Source organism: Meles meles, chromosome 17 (genome assembly GCF_922984935.1).
Source record: "Meles meles chromosome 17, mMelMel3.1 paternal haplotype, whole genome shotgun sequence".
Taxonomy (NCBI): Eukaryota; Metazoa; Chordata; class Mammalia; order Carnivora; family Mustelidae; genus Meles; species Meles meles.
This window is the reverse complement of record NC_060082.1, coordinates 30,163,403-30,178,686: the sequence shown is the minus strand read 5'-3', so window position 1 is coordinate 30,178,686 and position 15,284 is coordinate 30,163,403. Positions and strand designations below refer to the sequence as shown.

At 43.8% G+C, this 15,284-nt stretch overlaps 1 long non-coding RNA gene across 1 annotated transcript; it reads right to left on the bottom strand.

The window, feature by feature from the left end:
- Nucleotides 1-8,397: 8,397 nt before the first annotated feature.
- On the bottom strand, nucleotides 8,398-10,573 carry LOC123928233. The gene is made up of 3 exons (XR_006815647.1): nucleotides 10,499-10,573; nucleotides 9,291-9,465; nucleotides 8,398-8,662 (listed from the first exon to the last, which is right to left on the bottom strand). It is a non-coding gene; the product is annotated as an uncharacterized LOC123928233 (long non-coding RNA).
- Between the last annotated feature and the right edge of the window lie 4,711 nt (nucleotides 10,574-15,284).

Sequence of the window (15,284 nt, the reverse complement as noted above, 5' to 3'; positions counted from 1 at the left end):
GTTGTAAGAATGTTTAAAGGAATCACAATTCTCTGTTACGCAGTTGCAGTCAGTTGCCTTGCTTAAAAAGAAATTTTCTCAACTAAAGAAACACTGGACTACATTGAACAGGCGGGATGCGCACATTGTATTATTCAACGAGATTAAGAAAATGTCTTCTCACACACAAAAAATGTCTGTTCACACATCCGACTCTTGACCTCAGCGGAGGTCTTGATCTCAGGGTCCTGAGTTCAAGCCCCACACTGGGCTCAAAAAAGATTCCCTCCCGACTTCTGGTGGGTTAATCTGATTCCTATTGCCTCTCAGATGAGTCTCATTGTCCAAGATCCAGGAAACTATTTTCACGGTTTCTTTTATAATTGGAAATTTTAACACCAAAAACATTCCTGAATTGTTTGTTACTGGTTCAGTAGCCAGGACAATGCAATCAGATTTGTGTAGTACAAAATGAGGAACTGCCCAAAAATTATTTATAGAGTCAAATGGTAAATAACTTCCCTGCTTACTAAGGTAGGAGCTAAAGTTTTATATTTTTCTGGTGCAACAGAAGAGTGATGAGATGGAAGTTTCATTCAGAGCCCAAGAGTGGCAAATGACAGTGGAAAGAAAAAATGCTGTCAGCACCAAGACTGCCACGTGGGTACTCAGTACCTCTTGGCTCCCCTCAGTACCTCCTGTCTCTTTCACATCTAACATAGGTGGGCTAGAAACTTTAGAAGAGACACAGATAAAAATTCTAGAGTATTGCCAGTTCAAAGTTCATGGAACAAGCAGGGGACTTGGGAACTAGAGCCTGATATTATAGAATTCAATGTGCTGAGAAAATGTATCCCACAAGGGGGACTTCCCTTTGCCTTGAATATCCCAAGCCACTAGCTTCCTCCAGGCAGGCAAACTCCCACTCCTCTTCCCATTCTCATATTTTTTTCAAATATGAAGCCTAGGGTATCAGCCAGCTTTCACTCTGTTGCGCTGCAGTAACAAACAATTTCAAAAATTCGAATGGCTTACAGCAACAGACTTCTTTTTTAGGGAATCTAATTCACACTTCTATCCAAATTTGTGTCTTCTGAATGGCAATTCTAACTGCCCGAGTGAATGTTGGTTTGCTTAAAAAAAAAAAAAAAAAAAAAAAAAAAAGGCTTTTTTTCCCTCATGTTCTGTGAATGTCATCTTCACTGCTGCTCATGTACTTTCTTCATTCTGGGAACCTGGTCGAAGAACAGCCGGCTGAGAAACTGACTTTAACCTTACCCAACAAACTTCAAGAGACGTAGCTGCCACTGCAAGTACTAACTCCCTTGCTTTCTCATGCATTCATCCAGTAACCGTTCATGGAGTACTCCACGCTAAGTCGACCCTTGTGCTAGGGGCTAGGATGTCAAACATGAGGCAGGTACAGTGCCTCCCTTCAAGGAGCTCGGAGTCTAGTGAAAGTAACAGATGAATAAATGAATAGTGATGGTGCATGAATAGGTTTTGGTTTGGCTGTGAGCAAGAGAGGCACCAAATAGTGACTTAAGACAAGTTGACTTCTTTCTTGTCGGTAGTCCAAGGCTGGTAGGGCAACTTGACTCCATGCAGTCCTCAGAACCCAGGCTTCTTCAAACTCCCCACAACCCATGTCTAGGATGTGGCCTATATTCTCAGGCTCCAAGGTGGCCGGCCCCCCTGGGGGGATTTGAGAGCAGCAGGATGAAGGAAGGAACAAAACAAAGGGAGATGTCTTTTTTTTTTTAAATCAGATTTCTGTTTATAGTCCATTGGCCAGTGCGTTATCACATAGCCACAACTTATTGGAGCACAGGGAGGGAAAGGGGCATATCTTTTTTTATATACTTTTATATAAAAGTCAAATTCCGTAGCAAAGCTTTTGTTCCTACGACATAGTTTTAAGCTTTTGCAAGTTCGACATTTTCTAGCTAAGAAAATTTAAAGCAGAGAATGACTATCCAGTTGCAGACCAGTCAACTTAAAATTACAAATACTAGTATTTTTCATTATACCGTGTTGTTTCTCATTCCCTTATTTTAACAAAGTAAATATATGATGGTATATACCATACACATTTAAAACCATAAATTTTTAATGTAATAATGGAATTGGAAACATTCTAGTTTCCCAAGAGAGAAGGAAGCTAGCTGTGTTCCAAGTCCAGTTCCTAAATAGATAAATCCAATGAAAGAATGAATGAATGAATTCAAACAACATGCATTATTCATCTTCTCTTTTTAAAGAACACAGCACTGTGGGAAATAGAAAGAGGAGTAAGAAAAAAATAATTTTCCTCATGAGCATTAAAAATAAAGAAATAACATAAATAATTTTAAGAGAGTATATTATACATACCACATACTACCTGAATTCAGAGGAGGGAAATCACAGTGGGCTGAAGGCATAAGAGGTTTTGGAGAGAAAGTAGTAGTTGCCCTGGGCCATTTAGGAAGGAAGGCAAGGAGAGGGTCACTTTGATAATGGCACCAAGATACCCTACAACAGAAATAGAATGGAACCGCTGGCAGCCTAGCTTCGTTCATCCTGGGACCATTTTTTCCCACCTATACACCATATCAAGCCATAATTCTTTGTCTACTGAAAACATCAATCCCTTTTATACATTCATTAAAAATAATTTATTCATTATTATAAAATGCTTTTAATTTTTTATGACTTAGTTAAAAATAAACATGAATCGCCAACAATGAGGTAAGTATTCTCAAGAAACAGCCAAGATAAAGATTCAGTATTCAAGTACTTATATATTTTTAAATTATCCAGTAGAAAGCTAAGACGTTCATTATTAATGTTCACAACAGAAAGCTTGATAATGTACCAGAGGCCAATGGCTCCCATTCTTCTAGGTACTAAAGCAAGTGCCAGAGTAGAAATCACAGGAAGGGTTATTCCCTAGGCATTCTCGCTATCACAGCATGTGAAATTGCTCACGCAAAAGTATTCTATTTTAAAGCCATAGATAGAAAGAGTGACATGCAATGCGATGTTGTAATCCCCTCCGGGGCATCTAGGAACTGATCTGATCGGCTTTCTTGTGTTTCACGAGATAAACATTATCATCTGACTTATAAAAAGACTGCTTGCATTCTAAATAAATTAATCTTGGTTATTCCCCTTAAGAACATATACTGGTGTGCATATAAACAAGGACAGGATTTGCTAAATTGTTATTGATAGCCACAGGCAAAAGAGCCAGATCAGAGGAGACACATACCATGCTCTCACCACTACCAGAAGTTCATACGGTTTTATTTTGTAGTATTTCTGGTTTCTCAGAGCACCTGGCTGGCTCAGTCGGTTCGGTGTCCCACTCTTGATTTTGGCTCAGGTCATCGTCTCAGGGTCTGGTGAGATCGAGCCCCACGTCAGGCTCCATGCTGGGTGTGGAGACTGTTTTAAGTTTCTCTCCCTCTCCCCCTGTCCCTCCCCACCTCTTAAAAAAAAAGGTTTCTCTCCTCCAGTAGCCAGAGGACCTCAACCGTAGACCTGAATTAGCTAAATCAGACACCACTCACTGTATTTCCAGCCAAGTGAAAAACGAACTCTGTTTGCTCAGCTGGACCTCCAGGTAGAGCTCCCCACTGCTTTACCCTTTTCCATGGAGTGCTTCGCCCCCTGAGCAGGATAAGACCAGGAAACATGCAGCCGCTGTTCCAAAGCTCCCGTTCCCACAAGGAAATGACACTGTAGGGAACTCATCTGACAATCCTCCCAAAACAGGAGTCACAGATCAGAAGAATCTGCTTTCACAGATGTCCATGGTAGTTACAGATTGACCTCTAAGGTCTGCTGTCAACCCCGGAGCAAAGGAGAGCACTTAAATGGTACAGAATGCCACATGCATTTATTTATTTATTTTAAGATTTTATTTATTTATTTTAAGATTTTATTTATTTATTTATTTGACAGACAGAGATCACAAGTAGGCAGAGAAGCAGGCAGAGAGAGAGAGGGAGGAAGCAGGCTCTCTGCTGAGCAGAGAGCCCGATGCGGGGCTTGATCCCAGGACCCTGGGACAATGACCTGAGCCGAAGGCAGAGGCTCTAACCCACTGAACCACCCAGGCACCCCCAGAATGCACATGCATTTAAAAAGTAAATAAACATGATCATCTTCCAAACAACAATAATCATAATCATGATCATCCATAATCACGATCATCTTCCAAACAGCAATATTAGAAATCTCATTTCTAACCGTTAAAATTGTTCAGTCAGTGTTACGGTATAATGCTTCCAAACCATCATCAGGTTCATATGCAAGACAGAGAAGAGAACACATTAGCCAACAATGTTTCAAACTTTGCCATAGGCAAGTCTAGGGCAGAACCTCCAGAACCTCTAAACTCTCTAGTCAGGTTACTACCAACTACTACCTGTAGGCCTATTATTCTTCAGCTAAAAATGTCCTCCACACTGGATAAACTGGAAGACGCTAAATCTTTTCAATATTTACCTGCAATGACTTCTAATTTCTTATTTCTTAAGAAAATTATACCGAATGTGGTTGCTTTGCTAAGAGGCAGTGAAAGGCCATTCCAGAGCAACCGAGCCATAAAGACACCAACACAACAAATGCTTGGTATCATCCGTGGTCTATCATGTACAAATTAAAGTTCTTGAGTCCTCAAGAGACAGATAATAAAACTAATGGGAAGGAATGCTAACTACAGCAGGAAATGGAAATATACTGCCTTAAAGGGAGATCAGGAGAGATCAGACCGGAAAACGCATCACTACGTGAAACCAGTTTAATATTAGCAATTAGTAAAACAGCATTTAATAAAAGTAACAAAAGCAATTTAATATCAACAATTCATATCAACAATTAAATCCCAGATATCCTACTTGACAAGCTTTAAGATCGGCAACTCAACTCCTGGGATGCATTAACCAATGGCTTTTTTCACTTGGACTTTGCCAAATTAAAAAAAAAAAAAAATCAGAAGACTAAAACTGTGCTCCTAAAGCCTTTTCTCTGCTGGAACTGCAGCCTCACCATTCAACTGGCTGCTCACGCCTCTGGCCCCATGAGTACCATGACACCATCGAGGCAGGCAGCTTTGACCTCCCCCACGCCATATTTGACCTAACATCAGAGGCCACTGGTTATTGGATGCACATGGTCTTGTGTGCCTCTGAGAAACAAAACTTCCACCAAATCTAAGCCTTATCACAATTTCAGAGATGAAAATATGACACGTATACACTTCAGAGTTGGTATAACATGGTACGTGGTGAATGTTCGTTCCTTCTGATCCCAGCGTCGCCACCCTAGTCCAGACCCCCATGTATCTCACCTGGACACCTCATCCCCTTTAATCTTGACTCCTCCAGTCCATTCTTCACTGGCAAAGTGACAACTTTTACAACACAAATCTGGTTATTCTTGGCTCCAAGATTTTCAATGACTTCCCCAGGCCCTCAGCATTGAGATCCAGCTCCTTCTGGAAGCCTGACTCCTATCATCTCTCCATCCTCATCTCCAGCATCTTCTCAGTCAATTTCTAACCTCCAACTAATTTGACCCCTCTCGGCTCTTCTAACACCACAGTCTCGCCCACCCCTCAAACTCCATACACTCTACACCTGTGAGCTCATGCACCTTCTTTTCACCTGGCTAACTCCTGCTTATCTGCCTTGTCCATCTGGTCTGTAAAAACCCTGCTTGACCACTCTCCTCTGGGAACAGATCCCCTCCCGTCATGCTTCTATACCCTGCACTACCCATGTCTAGCATCTTGTGTACCTGGAATGATTTACTCAATTATTAGCTTAAGTATGTACCTTTCCAGCCTTCAGTGCTAGGACAACAGGGATTCATTTTAATCAGAACTGATTTCCCAATCTCTGGCGTAGTATTTGGTCTGTTTGTTGACTGACAAAAAAAAAAAAAAATCTTGGATGATGGCTAATGCAGTTCTCCAGGGTATTGTTTGGCAAAAACTAGTTTTTGCTGCAAAATGGTAATACGTACTCTAAGGTAGAAGTTCTCGAAAGGTGTCCTGGGTACCCAGTAAGCATTTAATAAATAGCATGATATTACGGCTGGTTATAATGACAATGACAAAAGTGACAATAATATAAGAAATGGCATGTCATATCTATTCAAAAGAATTAACTCTTTAAAATACTCCATGACTGAGGGGCGCCTGGGTGGCTCAGTGGGTTAAAGCCTCTGCCTTCAGCTCAGGTCATGATCCCAGGGTCCTGGGTTCGAGCCCCACATCAGGCTCTCTGCTTGGTGGGGAGCCTGCTTCCTCCTCTCTCTCTGTCTGCCTCTCTGCCTACTTGTGATCTCTGTCAAATAAATAAATAAATAAAATCTTAAAAAAAAAAAAAAAGAAGATGTGGTGTGTATATACAATGGAATACTATACAGCCATCAAAAGAAATGAAATCTTGCCATTTGTGACAACGTGGATGGAACTAGAGGGTATTATGCTTAGTGAAATAAGTCAGAGAAAGATAATTATCATATGATCTCCCTGATACGAAGAACTGGAGATGCAAATGGGGGGTTTGGGGGTAGGAAAAGAATAAGTGAAACAAAATGGGATTGGGAGGGAGACAAACCATAAAAGACTCTTAATCTCACAAAACAAACTGAGGGTTGCCAGGGGGAGGGGGGTAGGGAGAGGGTGGTGGGGTTATGGACATTGGGGAGGGTATGTGCTATGGTGAGTGCTGTGAAGTGCGTAAACCTGGTGATTCACAGACCTGTACCCCTGGGGCTAATAATACATTATATGTTAATTCAAAATAATTAAAAATAAATAAATAAAAATAAAATACTCCATGATTGAGCTCTTTGTAGTTTTTATCCAAACAGATGTCTACGAGTGACCTCTGGTAACTGTACTAGTCATTGATTCTAACATCCCAGGACAGGAAAACCATTCCAAGACCAGTTTAAAAGGCCAATGATCAGTAACTGTCCTTGACAACAAATGCTGTCAATGAAGTATATTCTCTCTTCAGTTATAAGGATAAAAATGTATTATTTGCAGATATACCAGAAGGATAATATTTGCTGTGTCTTTTAAATTCTAAACTATAAAAAGCATAGAACATAAGCTACTAAAAAGAGATTTCTTTTCTCATTTGCCAACTCCCATGATATCCAGTGGTTTGCAACAGAACAGGTGTTCCCCAGGTAAACATTCCCCAGGCACACAGTGTAACTGTTTCGTATCAGAGAGTCTCCAGCTGACATCACGTTCCTAGCCCATTACTTGGAATTTACAATGAATTTTCCCACAGACGAGAAATTCTGAGCCATGGTCTTGGTAATTCATACCAATTGTGTTGTGGTATGCTATGACACACTGTGGATTAACAGGCTTTCTGTGCTATGATCTGATATGAAACACTGTGGATTAAATGGGCTTTATGAGTTCACTTTAGAACCTGGACACATTGTCTAATACCATAAAATACCATTTCTCTGAGAAAATAGGTTCCAGGGCACAAGAAGCCCCGAAACAATGAAAACACAAGTCCTTCCTCGCTTTCTCCCTGCCCCATCCTCTTATCATCACCCCAATCGGCCATAGCCCGAGGGAAACAGCATCCCAGCAGCCCCTTGGATGCCCTCTGGAACATCAGTCCCAACCCAGAGCCCCGGCAGCCACAATCTCCTTAACTTGACCTCTCACACTTTACCAAAACTTCCATAAAAATGCTCTTCACCCTCACCTGACCCTGGGAAACCTCACCTTGTTCCTGGTACCCCCACCACCGGTTCCCTTTACTCAGCATCAGCCTTGGCTCGGTCCTTTACTGCTCCCTTAAACCATCTCTGAAAGGAAAACATGCTTCCCAAACCTGCCTCGTGCTGTTTCCCCTTCAGTTTCGCTCAGGCTGCTGTTCCCTTCTCTCCTGGCTCTCTCTCTCTCCAATCCATCCTTCAGGGATTCTACCCATCCCAGATCCTACCACATTTATGACACCTCCTAGAACAGCCTACCCGTCCAGTTCCTCACCTGCACTCACCTCATTCTGCCTTGGATTTCTTGTCTTTTTCTTTATTTATTTAGAGGGTGGGGGCAGAAGGAATAGGAGAGAGAGAATCTTAAGCAGGCTCCATGTCCAGCACAGAGTGGGAGGCAGGGCTTGATCTCCCAACCCTAAGATCATGACCTAAGTGGAAATCAAGGTTAGGAGGCTTAACTCACCGAGTCACCCAGGCGTCCCCTGCCTTGGATTCCTAATACTTTTTCCTGGTCTTACCCCACCCCTCCTCTCTTTTTTTCCCTTCCTTGTCTTTCCATCTTTCTTTCGGAGTTCCCCAAGCACAGGCACAACTTCTTTATGGTGTCTGGATCCCTGCACCGCACCCCCACGGCCCCCAGACCCCCCACACCCACAGCGCCTTGCTCACTACAATAGGGTGTGAATGAATGCAATGAGTCAGCTGTCCAGTGTCTCCCTCAGTCAAAAAAAGAGGCAGAAGGACATTATAGAACAATAATCTGGGGCCCAGGAAGAAAAAATGTGAAATAGTGTCAACGCTTATCCAAAGGTAAATACTGTGGGGAAAGCAAAGGAGGTGTGAACAGCACAACGGTAAGACAGAAATCCAGCAGTTCTCTGCTGGAACCACTAGCTGTGAGTCCGGAGGCGAGAATGCTCCACTTTGGTATCTGAAGGAAATAACAGGAACAGACAATGATTTTCGCCCTCAGGAGGTGCCATCCCTCCGTGTAAAGGGCTTCCCAAGCATGGCCACCTTATCACCTTCATTCTACAGGGGAGGAAACTGAGGCATCCGCGGTTCATTAACTGGCCTGGGGTCACACCATCAGCGGGGCAGAGCTAGCATTTGAACCCCCACCCCACCCCCATCCAAACTCAGCAACTAATTCCACGATCTGTTTACCGCACAGTTTCACAGCGTGTTTGCAGGCTGGGGGGCAGAAGTCCCCGCCCTCCGAGAGATAAAGAAATCAGGCTCCTGCGAAGGTGGCTTCCTTCTGCCTGGCTCTTGAGGGGGGCGGCCTTAAGTCTTCCAGCAAACCCAGGAGCTCGGTATAAACCGAGACCGACCGGGGCAAATAACCCGCCCGAAGTCACACGGCCCACGGTTTCAAAGGCTGCTGATGCTCCGGATCTGTGCTTCGGGGCACCCACGGCCACAGACTCCCCCTCCCCCACCCCAACCCCCCGAGGTCGCCGCCAGAGGGACGCAGTCTGAAGGCCCCTCCGCAGTCAGCCCGGGGTGGGGGGGACACCTCCTCGTCTGCCGCGCGGGGAGCACCCCGCCCAGCTCACCAGGCGGTGGAAAGGACCAAGCAGAATGAAGGGTGCAGAGGTTCGAGCACAGTGAACGGTCCGGGAGAGCCGTCGGCCCTTCCCCGGTAGTCGGTGCCATTTCACTTCTCCCTTCACGGCGCCCCAGCCTTGCTCCTCTTTAAAATAGACGGTTTTCTCTGAGATCCGTGGAAGTCTGCGAAAATGCAGAAGAGACGAACACAGTGAGACGAAGGAAAAGGAATTTCCTTATCCTCTATTGATCACCCTTTCCTCCAAACACTTTCTCGGGAAATTACTTAGAACTCGAAATGACACCACAATGCATTATAAATAAAAAGCCTACCAAACCAGCAGCGGAGCCCCAGCCCTCGGGAGTTCACAAGTAGGCTATGTTAATATTTGCAAAGTGCCCCGAGTGCCTTAGCGGCTAATTAACATCTTGGGCTTGTTTTCTCAAATTCCATCCAGCCCATTGTTTCCCCTGTGAGCGCAACCCGAAGCCTTCGCCCTCAGTGCGCCACCGCCTGCATCTTCCTGCCAATAAAACCGCTTCCACCACCAGAGGTTGAAACAATTAATATTAGATGAAACCCCTCCGCGCCGCGGTTCCGGGGCCCGCGCAGCCCCGCGCCCTCCCGGCTGCAAGGTCCCCGCGGCGCCTGCTCCGCGGGGCCCGTCGTCTGCCCCTGAGGGGGCAGCTCTTGCAAAAGGAAAACCGAAAATGAGCAGATGCTTCTCTGACACGCGGTTGCCTGGGAAGAATCGCATCCATACTTGCGGAAATCCGTTCGGTCCACCGTCCGGCCGGCGCTGCTATTTGCACATTTTAAGCATTACTATCCTGATGTTAGGAAGGTTACGATCTCTCCCCGGAGGAAGTTCTGGGTTTCCCTCCTCTGGGGCTCTAGAAACCCATCACCAACAAATACCCCCTTTTCTCAGGCTCGCTGAGAAAGAGAGCTGTGTTTGAGGTGGGTGTCCAAGGTCGTGGCCCGCACCGCGCCTCTAGCCTTCTGCACCGGGCAGATGTCAAGACCAGACGCCCATCACCCACGGGAAGCAAAATTAGAACTTCGGTTTCCTTTGTATTATTACCCTCACCAGAAAGAACTCCTCCATTTAGGCACATTTAGTGTTTTCCCTTTTTGATCGATGATGTTATTATGGACGCTTATTAAAAACCCCCAAATCAACAACAACAACAACAAAAGCCCCAAATCAGAGACCTGCTGGACGTCTCCTAGACTTTCCCAACTGGAAGCGCAGAGCAGAGAGCAAGTGAGAAGCGGCTCTGTTTTCTGCACCCAGACCTAGCCCCTGCTGCAGAGCGGAGTTCTTCCAACAAGGAAGGACTCTTTGGTCGTTTGTAGAGGGCTGGATTGGATGGTGCAAGCCAACACCAATGGGGGCGGGGAGGTGTTAATACGTTGCCAATTCTTTTCTTTTTTTTTTTTTTTTAAGATTTTATTTATTTGACAGACAGAGATCACAAGTAGGCAGGGAGGCAGGCAGAGAAAGAGGAGGAAGCTGGCTCCCTGCTGAGCAGAGAACCCCCCCCACACACACACACCCATCCCCCCATGCGGGGCTCGATTCCAGGATCCTGAGATCATGACTTGACTGAAGGCAAAGGCTTTAACCCACTGAGCCATCCAGGCGCCCCAATACGTTGCCAATTCTCTTGGCATACTCTGGTTCTTGCGTGAAACGGAGAATGTTCTTTTCAGCGTTCTCTTCTAACAGAAGAGCCATTTCTTACTATGAAAGTACCTCATGGGGAATTCCCATTAAACAAAACTGCTTGACGATGACCTAAATTGTTCGTTCAAGAGGATAAACTCTTCCTATCCATACATTATTGTTGTTATGGTTTCCGTTGTTAAATTATACATAAAAGGCCGAAGTCTATTTTAGAAATGAAACGTTTTTCAGAACATGAATCTTAATGAGATCCTTACACTAAATTGTGCCTGAGAATGGCATTATTTTAGCTGCCTCTTTATATTTTCACTAATTTGTAATCCTCAATGCACTTTAAAAAAATTATTGTAAAATGTATATTCTTAGAATGTGTTCATTCACTACCATAGACCTGCCTGTTGCCTTTTTGGTCTCAGGTTATTAAAAAAAAAAAAAAAGTTTCTGAAACAAACCCCTTAATAGGCTTCCATCTTCCCTTATGTCTGCTTTTCTTTGGTAAAACTTGTCCACTTTCCCTCGGATAAAGTGTTTTCAAACATGAACAAATCTACAGACCAGTGCTTCCCAAAGTGTAGTTCTTAGAACAGGGTCTGGCAAGACCCTCCCTGTGAAGAGAGTTGACCAGTGCCTTTGGGGAACACCTCGCATTCTCCCCACCCAAGGTTTACAAATCACATTAAGTCTTACCGTCCAGAAACCTGCTGAACTTGGCTTACCCCGGCATGTCTCAAATTCATTTGCAAGTGGAACCCTTCCCAAAGAAGGCTTATTAATAGGCTGCCGAACTTTTAGTTCTAGGATTATACTTTGGGAATAGTGATTGAGACCAGCTTATATCTGGAATAATTATAGGTCAGATAAAACTGAGATAAGTCAAGCTGCAGCATAAGAATTTATTTTAAAGAGGAATCTCACCTTAATTGCTATTTGTGAATTTCATAAATCCACTGTGTTAAAAAAAAATCATGCCTTTAATACGTAGGTGATTAGAGGCTGTGGGAGAACCCTAAAACTACACAAAATACAAAGGTTCTAGAAAGATCCCTTTTATCCCACGGGAACTATAATCCAGAGTGTGGTAGATTCCATAATTGTTGAGGCAGCCTCTCCATCGGTCCCAACACACTGGGAACATTTAAAAATAGTCCCCAAGGAGATGGACTCCCGTGGTGCTGCTCTTAGAAGTGAATTCAGTGCTCAGGAGAAAGGGCCACCCAGTCCAAACCTGTTCTACTGCTTGGGCCCCCACACTTTGCCCCCCAAAGATAATAACCATGCACCCCAGTAGGATCTATGCTACCAGAAGATCTGCATGGTTGACAAGCCTTTTGTGCATCCCTTACGGTAGAGCTGTCAGACAAGAACACACAAGCATCATCCTTGAGAACAAGACAGTCGAACTAGCGGCCTAAGGGCTGCTCCAACTGTGGCCCATCTGGACCAGTTTGTGTTCGACGTAAGCTGGGTGGCACAGTGTAAGCACTGCCTCTTGGTTTCCACTCAGTTCGTGATCTCAGGGTGGTGAGATCGAGCCCCACCCCAACCCCATCCAGGTCAGCTACCCCACTCAGTGCTGAGTCAGCTTAAGACGCTCTGTCCCTCTCCTTTTTCCCCCTCCCCTCTCTGCACACACACTCTCTCTAAAACAGATAAATAAGTCTTTCTTTTTTTTTTTAATTTTAAAGATTTTATTTATTTATTTGACAGAGAGAGAGCGTGGGGGGGGACAGGTAATGGCAGAGGGAGAGGGAGAAGCAGGCTCCCCACTGAGCAGGGAGTCCACTGTAGGGTTCCATCCCAGCCCCCCCACCCCAGGATCATGAACCCCACTAAAGGCAGCCTCTCAAGGGACTGAGTCATCCAGGTGCCCCAGATAAATAAGTCTTTTAAAAAAATAAAAGGAACTCCAGGTGTGTTAAGCACCTGGGCTAATAGGAAGTGGGGGGCAGACAAATGAAAGGAGTCACATCTTCTCAATCAGATATTCTTCAGAAAATGAAAGAGAAACATTTATGTTAAAACCCTAAAACCTTAGGAGAAAACTAGGCCAAAAAATAGATGTTCCATAAATACTAATCAATTGATTAATTAATTGACCAACTAATGGCCCTTTCAAAGTTCCTTATTATCCAAGAGAAGCTGGACTTATACCCTGAACACTTAGTTCTTGTTTAACCCCAGGAGATTATTTTCTATTCAAGGGAGACTCACAGTTTAAACTGGACTGTGAAAAATGAACCAAAACAGGCTGGCAAATATTTCTTAAGTTCTATTCCACCCACAAAATTTGCATTACGTCTGTTGATATTTGTCAAATGCCACCAGGCCCTTTCTATCATCTTCTCTCACACAGAGCAGCCTGGAATGGGGAGTATCTGCTCTCTGTTGCCTAATAATTATGAATTTCATGGAAATTTTTCAAGGCAGTAGAAATAATAGACAAAATTTATCTATATAGGCAAAATATATTTACGTCCACCAAATGATTGTGTGTGTGTGTGTGTGTTTTTAAGATTTTATTTATTTAACAGAGAGATAGAGAGGACAAGTAGGCAGAGTGGCAGACAGAGGGAGAGGGAGAAGCAGGCTCTCTGCCGAGCAAGGAAACTGATGTGGGACTCTATCCCAGGACCCCGGGATCATGACCCAAGCCAAAGGCAGATGCTTAAGGGACTGAGCCACCCAGGCGCCCCCAAATGATTGCTTTTTAAGGTCTGATGCATGACTTGTGGAAGATAGAAACACAAGCTTCATTTCATCAATGAGAATTCCTAGGATCACATAACATATACCATTAAACACATAGGTCTATCCTGAGAAATTTCATTGTAATCAGCCTTATTAATACCCAGAATCTGCTACTTAAAATGTTTATATTTGAATTGACTGGATATGTTTAAAGTAGAGAAATTATCCGGTATACATCTGGATAAGAATTTGTAACAAAGATTGTGCTTCTCATACTTTCACAGAAAATGAAAGTGATAATTATCAAAATAAAAATCAGAATCTGCATGTGTCAGACAACTTCCCCCTTTTCTGTTATTTTCAACCCCCCCCCCCCCCCGCACCAAGGAGTAGAAGAACTGAAAGTGATCTTTTGTTGGTTCAAAGAAATGATTTTTCTATTCAGACTAAGTAATTTCTTTTTTTTTAATTTTTATTTATTTTTAAAGTAATCTCTACACCCCGTGTGGGGCTCGAACTCACGACCGCATGATCAAGTGTGGTATGCTCCACTTACTGAGCCAGCCAGGTGCCCCAGTGATTTCTTAAGACAGTTTGTATAGTATGTAAACAATGACACTATATAGTAAAAATAAAATACTAATCACAGGTGGGGAGAGTGTATTCCATTTAAAGTATGACCTTTTGATTCAATCAATGATCAAGCTGTGTGCCTTTCAGACATGGGACTCGAACAAAAGTATACTACATTCTGTCTTTCACTGCTACATGACCTTAAAGGCCAGGACTGCTTATTCCATCTCGATCTATTCCTCCAGGAATATTTTAAGGTGGTTTGAGGGGACACATCCCCACAATCTGTCCAAACCAAAGCAGGGTTACTGATGGGCTCTCACATCCTTACATTTTACCCTTGAAAGTTCTGTCTGGTCAGGAAAATGGGACAGCCACAGGTTGGTGTTTATGCTGCCACCTATTGGCCATATGAGGAAACACACCGCAGGGGGAGGGAAGAACTGTGTTGGATGTTGTGTTTATGTTGTATTTATGTTAGAGTCAGTAAATTCTTCTTAAATGTCGGGAGGGGAACTCACAGACCCTTTGGAGCATATTACAAAAATTCCTGGACACCACTCTCTAGAAAAAGCACATACAGAAAAAACTTCTGTAGACAAATCTGGACAGCCTGAAGTCCATCCATGTATCCCTGTTCTAGAACATGCTTTCAGTGGAGCAACTCATTTTTTTTGTGCCATGACAAAAATTTTGTAAAATGGGAGAAAGGGAGCACTCTGAGAGGACGATTAGAATGCAAGATTCAGGGGCACCTCGGTGGCTAAGATGGTTGAGCGTCTGCCTCTGGCTCAGGTCATGATCTCAGGGTCCTGGAATCGAGTCCCATGTCAGGCTCCCAGTTCCGCAGGAAGTCTTCTCCCTCTCTCTCTGCCTTTCCCTCTGCTTGTGCTCTCTCTGCCTTTCTCTCTCAAATTAGTAAATAAAATCTTTTTATTTATTCATTTATTTATTTGACAGACAGATCACAAGTAGGCAGAGAGACAGGCAGAGAGAGAGGAGGAAGCAGGCTCCCCGCTGAACAGACAGCCTGATGTGGGGCTCGATCCC